The following is a 15332-nucleotide window of genomic DNA, read 5'->3' on the forward strand; positions in this document are numbered from 1 at the left end:
GGCAGTCTAAATATCCTCTCCTTAAATGCAAACAAAGCAAACAAATAAGAGAAAAAAAAAACAAACCCAAAAGCAAACAAAAATATGCCTTAGTAGCATTCTCAGGCAAATCTTTCACACAAAAGAACTGAAACATTATAACTAGTCACTACCCTTTGAGGCAGCTGAGGAAAAAGAGAAGTAGATACAAGCACAGTAACAAAAAGAGACAAGAGAAACAAGGAAACTCTCCACAGAAAGCTGGAAGAATAAAGGAATCTACTATGTTACTTCATGGGACCAAATACTCCTCTCTTTGGTTTTCAGTCCTGTCCTATTTCCCACACAGATATTACACTCACCCTTGACACTTAGCTCTCTCAAAGTTTTTTTTTAAGTTCCTCTGTTTTAAATCTTTGACAATGGACAGTCAAAAAATAATAAATTCAAAAAATAACAAGCACACAATACCTGCAAAGGGTCACTTCCAATGCTGGCTCCACACCAGCTAAGTAAAAGTAAGGTTCTCTGCAGAAAAGGGTTACAGCATGGAGGCTAAAGTCCAGCCACATGTAACACAAGAAATCAAGGTTCATCAGGTTGAGGCTCTTCCATGCCAAATACCAGAACATTTTGACAGCTAATTCTGCTCCATATGACACTGAGATTAGTCACCTAACCTAGATCAACAAGCAGCCAGGAGACCATGACTACATTAGCATTCTGCTTTTTCAGAAGTCCCACAAGCCTAACCATATTCCCATGATGGAAGCAAGAAGGATGGTCTTTCTCTAAATGTTTTTCCAGCAGATATTTCCTGGCTGCTTGGAACAGCCCAATAGCTTCATCTTGCCCATGTTTTTTGTCCATTTAGACAGTGACAGAATGAACTCGTCATTATCACCACAAACAAATCCACATAAAAATGAAAAGCAGAGGGAAGAAAGTTCTATCACACAATTAGGCTGCTACCTATGCTGCTGAAGAGGAAAACATAGCCTGCAGTCATACATAATTTGAGTTCTATAGGCCCACATAGACACAGTCATTAAGTATTGACTGAGGTCTATAATTACAAGTATTTATTGAGCATTATTTAACAAATACATGTGTATGTATAGAGCAATTGGCAAAACCCCAGAATTTACCATAGTCCTATTCAATGTCAGTTCTAGGATGCCAGAATGTGGCTAATTGTACTGAAGCCTTTCAAATAATACTGCTGAACTCAGGACATGTGTTTCAATGTAAAGCAAGTAGGTTAGCTTCTAGGGAAAACAAAAAAATAATAATAATAATATGGAAAAAAAGTCTGATTCACTGACTTGTCCAAAGGGAAAGATAGCCTTAGCATTCTTATACATCTGAAGTGACACTGCTAGCTGCAAAGCCAAACATCTGGAAGAAAAGCCCTCCAACATGAAAGCTGTCTCACACCTCTCAAACTCAGACTCCTCAAACAGCCATGGCAGCTTTGCTAACTCGACTGCTATGGCATGATATGACATGATTTGAAATTGCAAGTCCTGCCACACCTTTAACTGAAGCTGTTTAAGGAGTGGTTCTTCTGCCTCTGAATATGGAAAAACTGCACAAAATCCCAGCTTCCACAGGAAAACAAAAGGCTCCATGGCAACCTCTTTTTGGCTTGGCCAAACACAACTGCTAAAGATTAGGATAAAGCTGAGAATGTCAACACTAACAAAGATGAAACCCCTGGAAAGTACAGTTCCAGTGTGAGGAATGCCATTGTTTACTAGGTTGAAGTCTCCCTGCTTTGGTTCCATCCTATATACACATTCCTGCTGGGTGTAAAACCTGAGACAGATTTGGTGATTTGGTTCATTAAACTATTAGGACCCTACAGTACACTATTCCATAATTTAAATAAACTTTGCTTTAAATCAAAATATGGAAATGTTTCTCCCTCCAGATAAATGCACCCATAATCATGACTTTGACATTAAACAGAAAATAAAAGGAAACTTTGCCACCATGGCTATTCTTTTAGAATAAGAATAAAAGCTATTCATGTACCAAAGGCATGCTGGCAACGCACTGTTCAGCAGCAGTAAGAATAAACACATTCATTAACCATTAGGATCTTCCAGCTGCCAAGAGAGACTGCAAATGTCTCAAAAACCCATTGATAAATCACTGACTATGAAAACCCTGAAATGCAATTGTCCTGCTTTTCCTTGTTGTTCAGCCCAGCTACAAAATGTGCCAGCCACTAAACAATGACTGTCAACAAAGCTTTCACAGAATCACAAGCAAAACATGATAATTAAATCTTATGTAGCTTGCTCTTTACAGATGCTTACTTTAAGTGAAAAATGTGTTGCTTTAGGATGGACACACACACATACATTGAGGGAGAAAGGTAACGCTGAACTTCATGTATTATGGAACTAAATTATGGAATGAAAATTACTTTCGCATATTTAAGTGCACCAATAATCAAATGTAACTATTTAGTCTTCCTGCACTATTCACTGCACCACAACAGGAAAATAAAAAATGCAAACCAAATAAAAATCCCCAGAAAATCTACTAGGCACTGACCTTCAACACTTTCTCCAAAGAACAAACCCAGAACACTGACAAACACTTACTGTATTCATGAACCCCTACCTTGAATAAAATACATATTTAGGAATGATAAATGCTTCCCTAAGCAAGGGAAATCTGAGAATAATGTCTTTAAAAATGTCACATTTGATTTATAATTCCAACAGTTGCTTTCATAGTGACTTCAGAATTGACAGTTTATACTAGAAAACATGGATCATATTAGAAAGTTTGTAATATTATTATTACAAATAAGTAAGAGGGCTAGCTAGGGAGCACAGCAGAATTCTGCTTAAGGGAAAACCAACCAACCAAATGTCATCAAACCACAAAAACATAATCCTTGATAAAATAAAAACATATGCCAAAAATACAGTTTAGGAGGTAGTACAACAACCTGACACAGGAGAGGAAGCAGAAAAAACCACAAGATTACTTGAAAAGGGTAAGAGCTGGAAAGCAACTGTGGGGAGAATGTGAGGGGGGGAGAATCTGCGTGAAGTCGACTGAGAACACACCAAAAGCCAGACAGAAAATTCAAATTAGAGGCAGTGATGCAGCAGGCACAGAGAATAAGACCATTTTGTCAGAGTACACTAGACAGAAATAGTCAGACTCATAAAATTGTTCCAGTCATGCTAAAGGAGATATCTCATGTTAACAGGACTGGCATTTCTGGAATGCTTTAGAGAAAAGAAGATTGTTCAGAATTTAGCAATCGCTGCTTACAAAAGTGTCTGGAAAGATGGAGAAAAAACCAAAACTAGATCAAGCTTACAGGATGAGACAGTGGCAATAACTTACAATAAAGTAGAGGGGCTGAGGAAAAGGACCAACATTCTCATAGCTTTACTTAAAGGAGAGACTAAGAGAGCTGAAATAGGAGAAGGCAGGGGTGTAAAAACTACGAAGGTTTTTCAAAATCATGAAGATAACTTCATAAGGGGAAAGAAGAACTGATATTTACCAAAGTCCTGCATAACTAGGACAAACACTGACAGAAACTGCAAGATTGGTGTCACTGCACATAGAAGTAGCAACCATGAACTTCCAGGGTAAAACAATCTGCAGATCCAGATAAGAAAAAGCTATGGACAGGTTCCAACGCTAAACAGTTCTGCACAATGGGGGTATTTAGGCTGAGAGTAGACTACTGAGAGTGGCTGGGTATGTGATCTCCATATCCAGTATTCTGGAGTCAGAAACACAGTCCTGAGATGGCTGGTCCAACACAGCAGAGAATTTTTTATGCTCTTTGCTTGAGTTCCAGCTCTACCAAGCAATATTTTACATCTCTTCTCTCACACTGACAAAACTGAGAAAAACGTGGAAGTCCCACTCCAAACCAGGAGCAGAAAAAGAAGCAAATGCTAGAGAACAAGCAAAATTAGTTGATGTTTCCATAAAGAATGGTAATTTGGTGGAAGAGAACGGAGTCTCTGTTTCATATAGGAACATATTTAAAGCCTGAGCTAGGATAAAGCCAGGATGAAAACCCAGATAAAACTTTCTGCACCCAAATATTGCCAGGAGATTGTGTGAATGAGGCTTTACAGCAAGAGAAAGTTGGCTTCTCTGGATGTTGTATGACTCCTTCCACTGCAGTCACTGCAGTAATGTGCAATTACACAACCCACAAGGAAGTTCAAACAATACCAACTCTTCTCACTGACACCTTCCTGCTGAGAAAAAAAAAGACATTTTCTGGTTTGACCCCTTTGATTTTAGAAATTAAAAAACCAAAAAATCTACTTGTGTTAATTGCAAACCAAGTAAGACACAGAACAGGTTATTACCACAGAGCATTTCCCAATAATTCAACAGTCCTCAGGAAATTGTCCTGAACAGCCAGAAAACACACTCCTACATGCATTTAGTTAGAGTAATTAGTACAATGAACAAATGAATCATGCAAACTATTGAAGGAGCTGGGCAATTTAAATTACAGTCCATTCATTCTCTCCCTTTTCAGAGAAGGATGAAGGAAACCTACATGGCATATTAAGCAGTTAGCTTTTGAATTACAAAAGTACACCATACCAAAATCAGTGCAAATAGGAAGTATTCAGACATGCAAAAGCAGATGAAGTTAACCTACTAAAGACGTCTAAGGATACTGTGTTAAGCATATTTTAAGAGAAAAAAGGAAAAAAAAACACAACCAAAAAGCCTCACAAAAATATTCTGGCAGTCAGACAGCTATCACAAGAGTAGTATCCAATGATATTTCAGACATCCATTCCCACTGTACTCCCCATTTCCAGGAGGACAGAATTTGTCTGACAGCAGCTAACAGATAAGAAAAAGGCAATCAGACTAAGAGGCTTTTGTAATTCATAAAATTGGGACTACTGAGCAATTTAGTGATACTCTGCTTTTTCATGTCAGGATTACAGCCCTTCCTGCTCTACAAAAAATGGGATGGGGGTGGTGGTTGTTGTGGTAGTGGTGTTCGAGAAGAAAGCCCCCAACTCCAGATGCTGTTTTCATCAATATCTGACTGAAGGTATTCAAGTCTTCACTGCAATTAAAGAAAAGACAGACCTTGAAAAGCATTTCCACTCCCGTTCAACCCAAAGGAACACTAGATGGTGCTACATCCATATTCCTACCTCTACACTCTTGAATGAATGAGAGCAGCAAGAAAAAGAAAAGTTAAAAGGAAAGAAAAACAACTAGGACACAATAGGTGCCTCCCACATGTAGCAACACCATGCCACTTCCACACAGTGCTGCCCCACTGTCCACCAACCTCAGGGCTTGAGTCTCCTGCCCATTTACCTGCAGGAGCTCCACAATCAATAGCAAAAGAAAACTTGAAGTCAGACTACACTGATTTTTTCTCCTAAATCTTGCTAACAAAACCTAGAATGAAATACTACAAAACAAAAAATCTATTACAACTGCTACTGAGTCAATTTTCAGGTTTAGTGTTTAGAAAGTATGTGCTCCACCAGCACTTTTTTTCATAATAGCTCTTAAAACATTCACAAATTATTTTTTTCAACAGATCAACTACTTCATTTGCCCTTCTGTGCTGAAGTCAGCACAGATTCAAAAGCATTTACCTGCATAAAGCTTCACTTGCAGCACTTACGAGCTTCGGATGGTGCTTTAATATCAAATTCAGTGGGAAAGGAGCTTTTAGAGTGCTGTCCCTCTCTCAGACATTGGCTGGAGGAAATTTTTCACCACACTGTTTTTGTTGCCTATGTCCAGCCCTAAAGTGCTTATTGTCTCTGTTATGCCAACAGAATTGCTTTAAGACCACACAATAGAACCAGTCAGAGGTGTGACCTAACTAAAAAGTAACTCTCATCTCTTCTGACACAAAAGCACAGCAAGGATTCTATCCAGACCAGTTGCCTAAAATACCTCTAGTTGCACTCCCACAGAAATCTGCTCAAGAACAATTCTGAGATGGTTTGGGGACAAGAAATGTTTAAGCTAACCCTGTATCCAAGAATACACGCTTAGCACAACCAGAATGTGCAATGCTCTCAGCTACATTGAATCTGCTCTTGGGTCCCAGGCAGGAAAGATGGTGCTGCTGACAGAGAATGCCAAAGTGCCTCTCTACTGCAAACACAACGGGAAACAAAAACAATAACAGAAAGAAGCAGCATTAAAAAATTCTTTGAGCATCAGTGGTCTTGAAAAATTAAATAGCAAAATTTGCATTTTAATATAATAAATAAATATAATTTATTATTACCTCATTACATTCCTAAAAGCATCACGACACAACACTCTGCCTCAGTTTCCCTTTTTTTCTTAACTGCACTCAAGCCTTTATTTGCAAGAATTTTTGCAGATAACTTGTACAATAGGCTGCAGGTGTTAATTTAAGACTAAGAAAGATATATATAGACTACTCTGATTGATGAATTTGAACTCCAGGATAAGCCAAGGCTTGGCATCAAAAGAAAAGGTAGAGAATATGTAGACTTGATATAAGCAATTTTTTCCCCACTAAAAAATTTAAAACTGCAAATAGTGCTATCTTGTCAATCAGAACTAAACAAAGTCTTCATGTTGAAGTCTTTGACAATCCTGAAAATTCAGTCAAGTATTTATCTTTCAGGTTGTTTCAAAGGTATACATTGCACACCTGCACACAAAACTGATAAGGACTTTACAGAGGGAATATGAGACCAATTCCTTACATCCAGTCTATGCCATCTGACACCTTTAAAATGCACAACAGAAAGCTGAAACTCAAAAATCCATAAACACCAAAAAACCCCTCAACTAACCAAGCAATCAACAAAAGCACTGCCTTTTCTACTGCAAATCACATCATGTTGTCCTCAAGTCACAAACAGTATAAATCTGACACCACAGAACAGCAAACCCATTCAAAAAAACAATTTAGGACCAATCTGTAAACATCACTTGGCTGACAGCTAAGCACAAAAAAGGAGATTCAGAAACAATATCAGGCTTGAAGGAATGTGAAGTAGCAAGAACACGCACTGGCCTCCATTTAATAAAAACTTTTTAAATGTTAAAAAATGAGTTTGTCTTGTCTTTCAAGAAACTATAATCAAGAAGGCATCTTGATTCATGAAACAAGTTGGTTGTCTTGGCTTGTAGTCAGAAACAGAAAAACAAACTTAAATTCCTATTAACAGGGGAGGGAGGAGAGGGGCTGAATTGGAAACAGGACATGGCCAGCAGAACAGATTGCAAGATCCTTCTACAAGGGGCCTGGAAAACAGAGTTCTATTACCCAGAATGCATTTATGTGATGTGCAATTTCTAGTTTACCTAACAAGCAAATGCCTACATGGAAGTCTAAAATATGAGCATTTTTTAACTAACCAGTTAAGGAGCTCTAAATCATGAAAACAAGGAAGGAAGGATGGCAAGTATGGTTGCTTAAACAAAACATTTATTTTATGTAGATGCATACTTGACTAAGTGACTCCAGTGTTAATCCTGCTGCTTGCCCTCCCAAGCAAATCAGGGTGGACTTGAGAGCACCTCTGCCCCTCTATTTTCTTTTATTTCAGAATAGCAGCATTTAGTAACTACACAGCTGTTGGGCTGAGCTAAGCTAAGGCATGCTACTAAAGCGACTGCTGACAGTCACCATTAGCTAGTTCTCCAATTCAAAGACAATTCTAGAAACGGCTGAAAGTAACTCAGGATAAAAGTATCTGGCTGCCAATTAGAACAGCCTTAGTCTTATTGCTGTTTCTCCCAGACGTCTCATTCCTCCCTTCCAAAAACTCAGCTGACTCCTCAAACATTCCCAAAAGGACTTAGAACTCACAAGGTCACGTTAGACTAAAAGAAGTCTACAGCTCAGCCAACAAACTATGCATTTGTAATGGAAGCAGGCTGTCATTTCATGGCCATAACCATGACTAAACTGAGTTACAGTGATTATTCAAACACAGAAATTTGGGTCAGCTGACCACAGCACTAAGAGTCCTATTTAAAATATCATACTTCAACACATATTCCATTTATTTGTATGAATCTATAATAAGGTATTCAACCCTTTCATAAAAGAATGCAGAAGAAGCTATCCCATATACATAACTTTTACTGTTCCAAAACAAATGTAAATAAATGGCTTTGAAAAGCAAAAACATGTAAATAAAAACGTTAGATCCTATTTCTCCCACAAAGCAATTCTCATATGAAGATAGAAATATAAATTGTGCTGAACACTATGACAAGCATTCCATAAACTTTAAGGTGCAGTGTTCCCTTCTCCTCATCCCTAACTCTGGTTATTTTCCAAACACACTTTCAAATGGTTCCATTTCCCTAGTATATAAATACAGTAACCGCGTTTCACAGCTGTCATTGGTCTGGCCTACTTGCAAGGACCTTAACCATTACCAAGTGCTTTCACTGAAAAGCCTGGTGCCTGTGAAATCACTTCTTGAACACGACAAAGCGTGCAGGACAGTGGCAGCAACATCCATGAAGCAGATACCCCACCACTAACTTAAGAACACAAGCGTAACTCTACACTTCCACATGCTCACCGTGGTAAAAGGATTTGACTGCTTACCTGTAATGGTGCAGGCATCTCTGTACTCTCTGCAGTCTGGCACATCATCTTCCACGCCTTCGCTTACATAGTGCTCCTCGTGAATGCCGGTGTCACAGGCTAGGACTGCATGGTTCGACAGCTCCGAGGGAGGCACAGTGGCGGCCAAAGTGCAGTCGTGCAAAGCTGTGGCGTCCAGCTTGGCAGGTTTCACAGGCTTGTACAATGTGCCATCAGGGGGACCAGCACTGGAGACTGGGGCTGGCTGGCACAGATGGAGCTCCTTCTCTTTGCTAGAGTTGGCTTCAAGAAGTCTGCAGAACACAAAAGAAACAAATGTTCAATTCAAGCCATTCCAAAGAGTGTATGTCAGGACAGATGATTTCTCTTCACACGTGGAGCAGCTGCCTATCTCTGCACTTTGCACCTTACACCTTACTTGCAAAAGGCCAGTCCTCGTACTGTGTTTTTTGCCAACAGCTGATTAAACATCCACATTTTTGCCTACCCCAACTTGCAGTAAGCACAGTCCATTCACCTTGGCTCATTCACAAACTTTCTCTCATGTCACCCAGGCTAAAGTCCTGTGTAACCCAGCACCTATACGAGCCAGGTCATACAGACAGGCTTCACATCCCTGGTTGATTTACTGGCACTTTAATAACATCACAATTTGAAATCAACTGACAGCACACAAAACAGCAATGATAAGAAGTTCATACTATGCACAACAAAATATACTAATACACAAAATATACTAGACTTTCCACTCTACAGGGCAGCCCCTTGCTGACAGACTGGCAGCTGGCACCTCTGCTCCCTTTACAGAGAACACAGAAAATAAAACTCAAGATGCCCTAGGTTAAGGAACTGACCACACTGGTGCTCCCCAGCACCTCAACCTTAAACTGGGCATGAAGCCCGTCTCAAGGCTGGATACTTATGTCCCCAGCAAGATGGAACTGGCCAGAGAAGAAATGAAGAAGAGCACATTTCTCCCAAAACTTAACCAAACCTTTTGCATAAGGAGCTAAAGGCACTGCAAATACTGGTGGTATGGTATTGCTTTTGGTTATGAGCAGTGTAAGGAAAGATGCAAATGCTCCGTACTGCTAGGAAAGGAGAATATTATTGTGGGATTGCAGAAAAACAGTTTTGGGAAAGGACTTGAAAGACTTTATATATGTAATAGCTACAATGCATAAGCAGCAGCTGAAGAACAAGCCACACAGGAACACCCAGACAACATGGGAAAAACAGGAAGACAGTAAGAAAACACAATTGCACTGATTTGCAAGCAGCAGGTGTGGATGCAAGTCCATATGCAAGTGCAGCAACAGAACATGCCATGTTCAGTGCTTCACTGAGAAATAGAACAACAGCTTTCTTGAGAATTCTATGTGAAAAAGGCTATCTCTAGTCTCTGGAACATGTCCAGATACTCTTATTTTGCTGTTAAAGTTACACTCACAGTATGTGGGCATTTTTTTTTTTTTTCTGGCATTTCTAGCCAATAACATTATTGCTCCACCAAAACATGACAGTATTTCTAGAAACTCACTGCAAGAATCAAATATCAGTCCCAAAACTATCAAGACAAAGATCAGGTGTTTAGACCATCTGGGAGTAAGCTCCAGAAAAGTCTTGCAACAAAACTGGAACACTAACCAGCATAATTTTTCTCTACCTATTTTTTCCCTTCAGCACAAGCTAAGAACAAAAAAGCAAAATTCTCTCCCCCTTTCAGAGGGTCTCAACAAGGATACATTTGCACTGAAATCAGAACATCATAACTAGAAAACAGATGGGCAATATTAACTCTTGGAAAAAACACCCTTATACATAAAATAACATTTCATTAAGTTTCCCTCAATTACATACATTTGTATTCCTGCATGGTATCATTTAACCTGGAAATACTTCTCACACTCAAGAGACTCAAAAAATGTATTTTGTAAGGACCATACCAGCTAAAGGAACATACTAAATTGAATGATAAATTTATACCATACCCTAACAAAAATGACACACTACTGTGGCAGCTGCATGAAGAGAAAGTTTCACTTGAGTGCTTTAACAGAAATTGTTATGGTTCCCCCGCAGAGCATCCATTATTCCTGTACTGTCACAGTACATACTGAAAAGAACAATGGGGTTACTTGTACTGATTACTTTTTAAATGGTCCCCTTTCAAGTATTTCTTTAGAAATAACAAGAGGGAGATTACTGATATCAGAAATTAGTTGCTCGAAAGAAGTTGGAATCAAAATGCAAATCTTTATTTCCCCCTCTGCACGGAAGATAAAACAGTTTAACCTATAAACAAGAAAAAGTATTGGGAATTCACAGACAACTAATTAGATGGGCTCAATTTTGTCCTAGTTGCTACCACACATCTGTGAATTACCTTTGTTTTGGGAAATTTTTAGATAAGTTTGTTATTATGAACAAGGCCATGACTAGGATTAAATAACTAAAACACCAACAACACTTTTCAGCTTTTTTTGCCCCCCTCTCTGCTCCTTCCCAGGCCCTGCCTTAGCAACCTCAGGAAGCCACTGAGAAAACACCACTCCTGAATGAATAACACTGATAACCAACATGTGATTTGTGTGCAGACTTCAAGTGAGTTCTGGGAACTCAAGATCTTCTGAACAAATGATATCCAACATCTGACATACCTAACAACCATTTCTGACTCTCTCCCACACAGTCCTCACTAAAAATAATTTTGCCCAGAAAATATCATTACAATTTCCATTATAAGTTTGCGTTGAATGAGTTTCACCTCTTAATATTCACTCCACTGAGTGAATGGAACCAGTTCTCCCCCCTCCTGTAAGCTCCACCCCAACCCTTGGCTCTGTTAACAGTAAATAGAGATATGCATCCAGGAACAAAAGTCATCAATGCTCTTCCTTCACACAAGCTGTTTCACTGTTGGAACTCATGAAAACTAGAAGAAAATAAGCTTGAAAGTACAAGGAAGGTACAAAAGCTAAACCCCACAAAGGCCACAAGAGTCAGTTTGTCTGGTCTACTACAGAAACACATGGAGCATCTACACAAGAACGTTCAGGTTTACGGAAGGGAATTTGCCTTCATCATAAAACCTTGCATCACGGAGAAAAGAAATCCTGCACAAATGTGTGTGCCTGCTCCCTTTTAGACTTATTAAATATCTTCAGTTTCCATGAACACGGGGGAGAAATGTTCACTCTTCTAAAACCTACAGAGCCACTGTTTGCATGGCCTCCCTTGCAAGGCAAATATTACCACCTAATCCAGGCAGTGCACACTTGTCCTTAAACTTTTAGGTCTTCTTACTGCAGAAAATAAAAACAAACTGCAACTGAGCACTATTTACCATATTGTCAAAACAGCCATGAAGAGAAATGGACAAGGTAGCTACTGTCCCCAGGAAATACAACATTAATATAATTATTTAGTCAGTGTCACCTGCACATACAGTATTCATAAACAAGATGTTCAAATTGTTATTGAACTCCTTGGTATTTACTCCTTCTGACATGCACATGAGGATATAAATCATTATTGTAGTTTTATACTTAATCTGACATCCAAACAAGTGCAGAGTCTGTAAATCAGATTATAACTTTTATTAACAAAAATTCAACCCATTTCATTCTTCCTACTGCATAGGTTCACAGCAGCCTATAGAATTTAAATAAGTCCTCTCCTACCTAATATGACATAATTCAGCTTTTGCCTTAGTGTGGGAAAAGCTGTATTGTACCATTTCTCCCAGTCTAAATGCAATGACAGTTTGAGGCTAATAGACAGATGTGGGACTAAAGAAATATTTAATTTGGAATGTCTGAACTAAATTCTTCAGTGTAAAACTGTTTGCTGAAAGAGAAAAACTTCCTAAAGTTTATCATCTGTATCTTTTTAACAAAGGTCCTTCTACTCTGAAAAAAAAAACTTATCTGTCAGTTGTTTGTTGAAAGGCAATCATTCCAACCTTGCACTTTGTTAGACTGATCACACAAGCACAAAGTGTTGTTGCTCCTGCACACCACCTCTGTAGAATGCTCAGATTTTGGTCTAACCCAATAAATGCTGAAAACAGAGTACTGGCATGATTACTATATCAAGACCTTAAATTTTACATACAGCCAACACCTCTGCAATCTAATAGTACATCCAACACAACAGACTGGACTATGACTGCAACATAACCGAGACTTGACGAAAAAGTACATTTGGGTACTGACTGTAGTGTACCACTGGAAGCCCAGATTACAAAAGGCTTGTCAAGAATTGAGCTGTGATTAGTCAGCACTGTGTTCCACTTAAAAAAATAAATAAATAAAAATCCATCTTTGCCAGTTATCTAGGCAAAGCAGCTCAAAGCTAACAGACACATTTACATCAGACAACAGCCAAAATTTGATGGTTTTGAGGTTGAGGGAAAAAAATCTCCACAACAGTCAGCCATTTCTGGGTTCTGGACATGAAATTAGTTCCTTTTTTCTTTGCAGTTTGTTTTGTCAGGAAAGGATTGAGTTTCATACACTACAAATTTTATATACAAGCAAATAAAATAAACCATTTGCTCTTTCACTGCCATTTGAGATGAAGTTTTTCTGCATTCAGCACTAAATAAAACTTAACTCTGAATCTAAATACACAGATTACTTTAAGTAATCCTTCCTCCATCAAAAGCAGAAGATAAAGAGATATTCAGCCACGTGCTTACTTATAGTCCAACAATGCTGAATAAGTTACAGATAACTTTGCAACATTATTCTTACCACCATCTTGGACTGCAGCCACAGCAATTTACTGTAGTCACAAAACATTTGGAATTCCTAATGTGCTACCCAAGAGCCACATGCTGCACCCTTTGGTGATTATTAGGCTTTGAACCATTTTTAATTATCCAGCTCAGATTTTGTGATTCAAATACTACTTTTATTCAATAGTTTAAAATGGCAACTGGGGCACTGTGAATGTCTGCCAAATGAAAGAAATACTTCCTTAACAGAAGGAAAAAAATATCTTCCCAGAACATCTGACTAAAATCTTCCAGGTCATCCTTTTGCTATGCATACTTTCATATGTAATTCAACTATGCTGTTTGGTCTAGAGTAGAAGCAAAACCATTTACTGTGAGCTGGCTGGTTTTGCATAACAGCTCTGGTATATATGAACAATCAATTCCCTTTTGAGTGAGAATATGAAAACTCTTCTGCAAGATGCACTTCAAATGCTACTTGCTGTCTCACAGGGACATGAAACATCAGGTAGCCCTGTGGGCTACATCACTGACAAGTCATTTCACATGTACCTATTAAATTTTCTCCTTCAAGAAGCTTCACACTGCACAGAGAAGTGGGGACATTCAGCCCAAGGTGACAAGCTAAATCTAATCTAAAGTAACCCCCTCAAATCAGTAATGAAGATTTATGAAGCTCCAGTGTTTTGATCTAGTCACACACCCCTACTGACCAAAGTATTTGCTAATTTAGATGGAACCACAAGGTATCAAGGGACTGAGAGAGCTTTCTACTCTTCACATCTGCATGGACTTCAGTGCCCCAATCCTGTATTCTCTTTTACTAATTCACCAATTCTCTAAGTACTAACTGCTGCTTAAACACAGAGGGTTTTAGAATGTGCAAATTCCACCCTTTTATGTACTTCAAAGAGTCCCACCAGAAATATCCTTTCTTGTTTTGTGCATCATGTTATAAATCTACTAAACACCTCTGTTTTAAACTAAGTCTGGTAAGTTTACTAAGCTGTTTAAAAAGAATCCTCAAGGGTCTTATCTACCCCTCACCAAAAAGAAATTCTTCAGATGCAAAACGCTCCATGTAGACACTGAAGCAAATCAAAGCTATGTATGTCTTTATACATATGTCTCATCTGTAAAAAAGATCAATATGCTTATCTACCCTTGTTGTTTGGGAAAATAATCAACTGAAGCAACTCAAAATTGCTTTAAGTATTCAACTTCTTATTTCTTTCATAACGCACATTTTGAATCTGTAAAAGTTTGCTCTTTTTTTTAATTTAAAAACAATTTCTTCACTAAGTGGGTGGGTTCAAAAGCCAGTCAAAATGCCTTCTTCCATTTAAATACACTTTATCAGACCTCAAAGAAACGACTATGTGCAGGAGGTCTTGGCTTTTACACATACACACACACACAGACATTCACTGTTTAAGTTTTAGATAAAGACTGAATATGATCCTGAAGAATTTACTGAGTTGTTTTAATTATGTGCTTTAGTATATACCCTCTTATAAACCATGGGATTTAGCTTCTGCTCAGAAGATGCTTTTTAAACATTCAGAATGCTGACTGCTTAGTTAAAACTTCTAACTCAAGGGACATAAAGAGTCTAAGCATCATAGATGAATGACAGAATGTGAGAAACACTTCATTTACCTTCAAACACTTTACATAACTCATGTTACAAGAGTTCCAACAATTTTACAGTAAAAACTAAAGGGACAAACTTCTTGGACAACTCCAGACTGCACCCTTATCCAAAATTTTAAAGCCATTCAAGGCTCTTTTAATCAATCTTCTTGCCTAAGTTTCCTAGCTTTATAGTACATTCAGATCATATTCCACACTTTTAGTTGGTTCTGGATTTTTTTCTCCTTCAGTGGGGTTAGGAACTGAAGTTCACAACTTTCACTTCAACCTAGCCAAATGCAATCTTTCAGGAAAGTATCAATACCCAGTGTTAATGCCACATGCCATGAAGGATCTTCTCAAGGTATATGCCTCACT

At 38.4% G+C, this 15332-nt stretch overlaps 1 protein-coding gene across 3 annotated transcripts in view; it reads right to left on the reverse strand.

The window, feature by feature from the left end:
- The window catches only part of TRAK1 (trafficking kinesin protein 1), a 121739-nt gene that overhangs the window by 67606 nt on the left and 38801 nt on the right, over window positions 1-15332 (reverse strand). For all 3 annotated transcript variants that reach the window (XM_015617393.2, XM_015617388.2, XM_015617389.2), the window contains exon 2: window positions 8582-8874. The gene's annotated coding sequence lies outside the window, so the exon portion shown is untranslated. The remainder of the gene's footprint in view (window positions 1-8581; window positions 8875-15332) is intronic.

Source organism: Parus major, chromosome 2 (genome assembly GCF_001522545.3).
Source record: "Parus major isolate Abel chromosome 2, Parus_major1.1, whole genome shotgun sequence".
Classification (NCBI taxonomy): Eukaryota; Metazoa; Chordata; class Aves; order Passeriformes; family Paridae; genus Parus; species Parus major.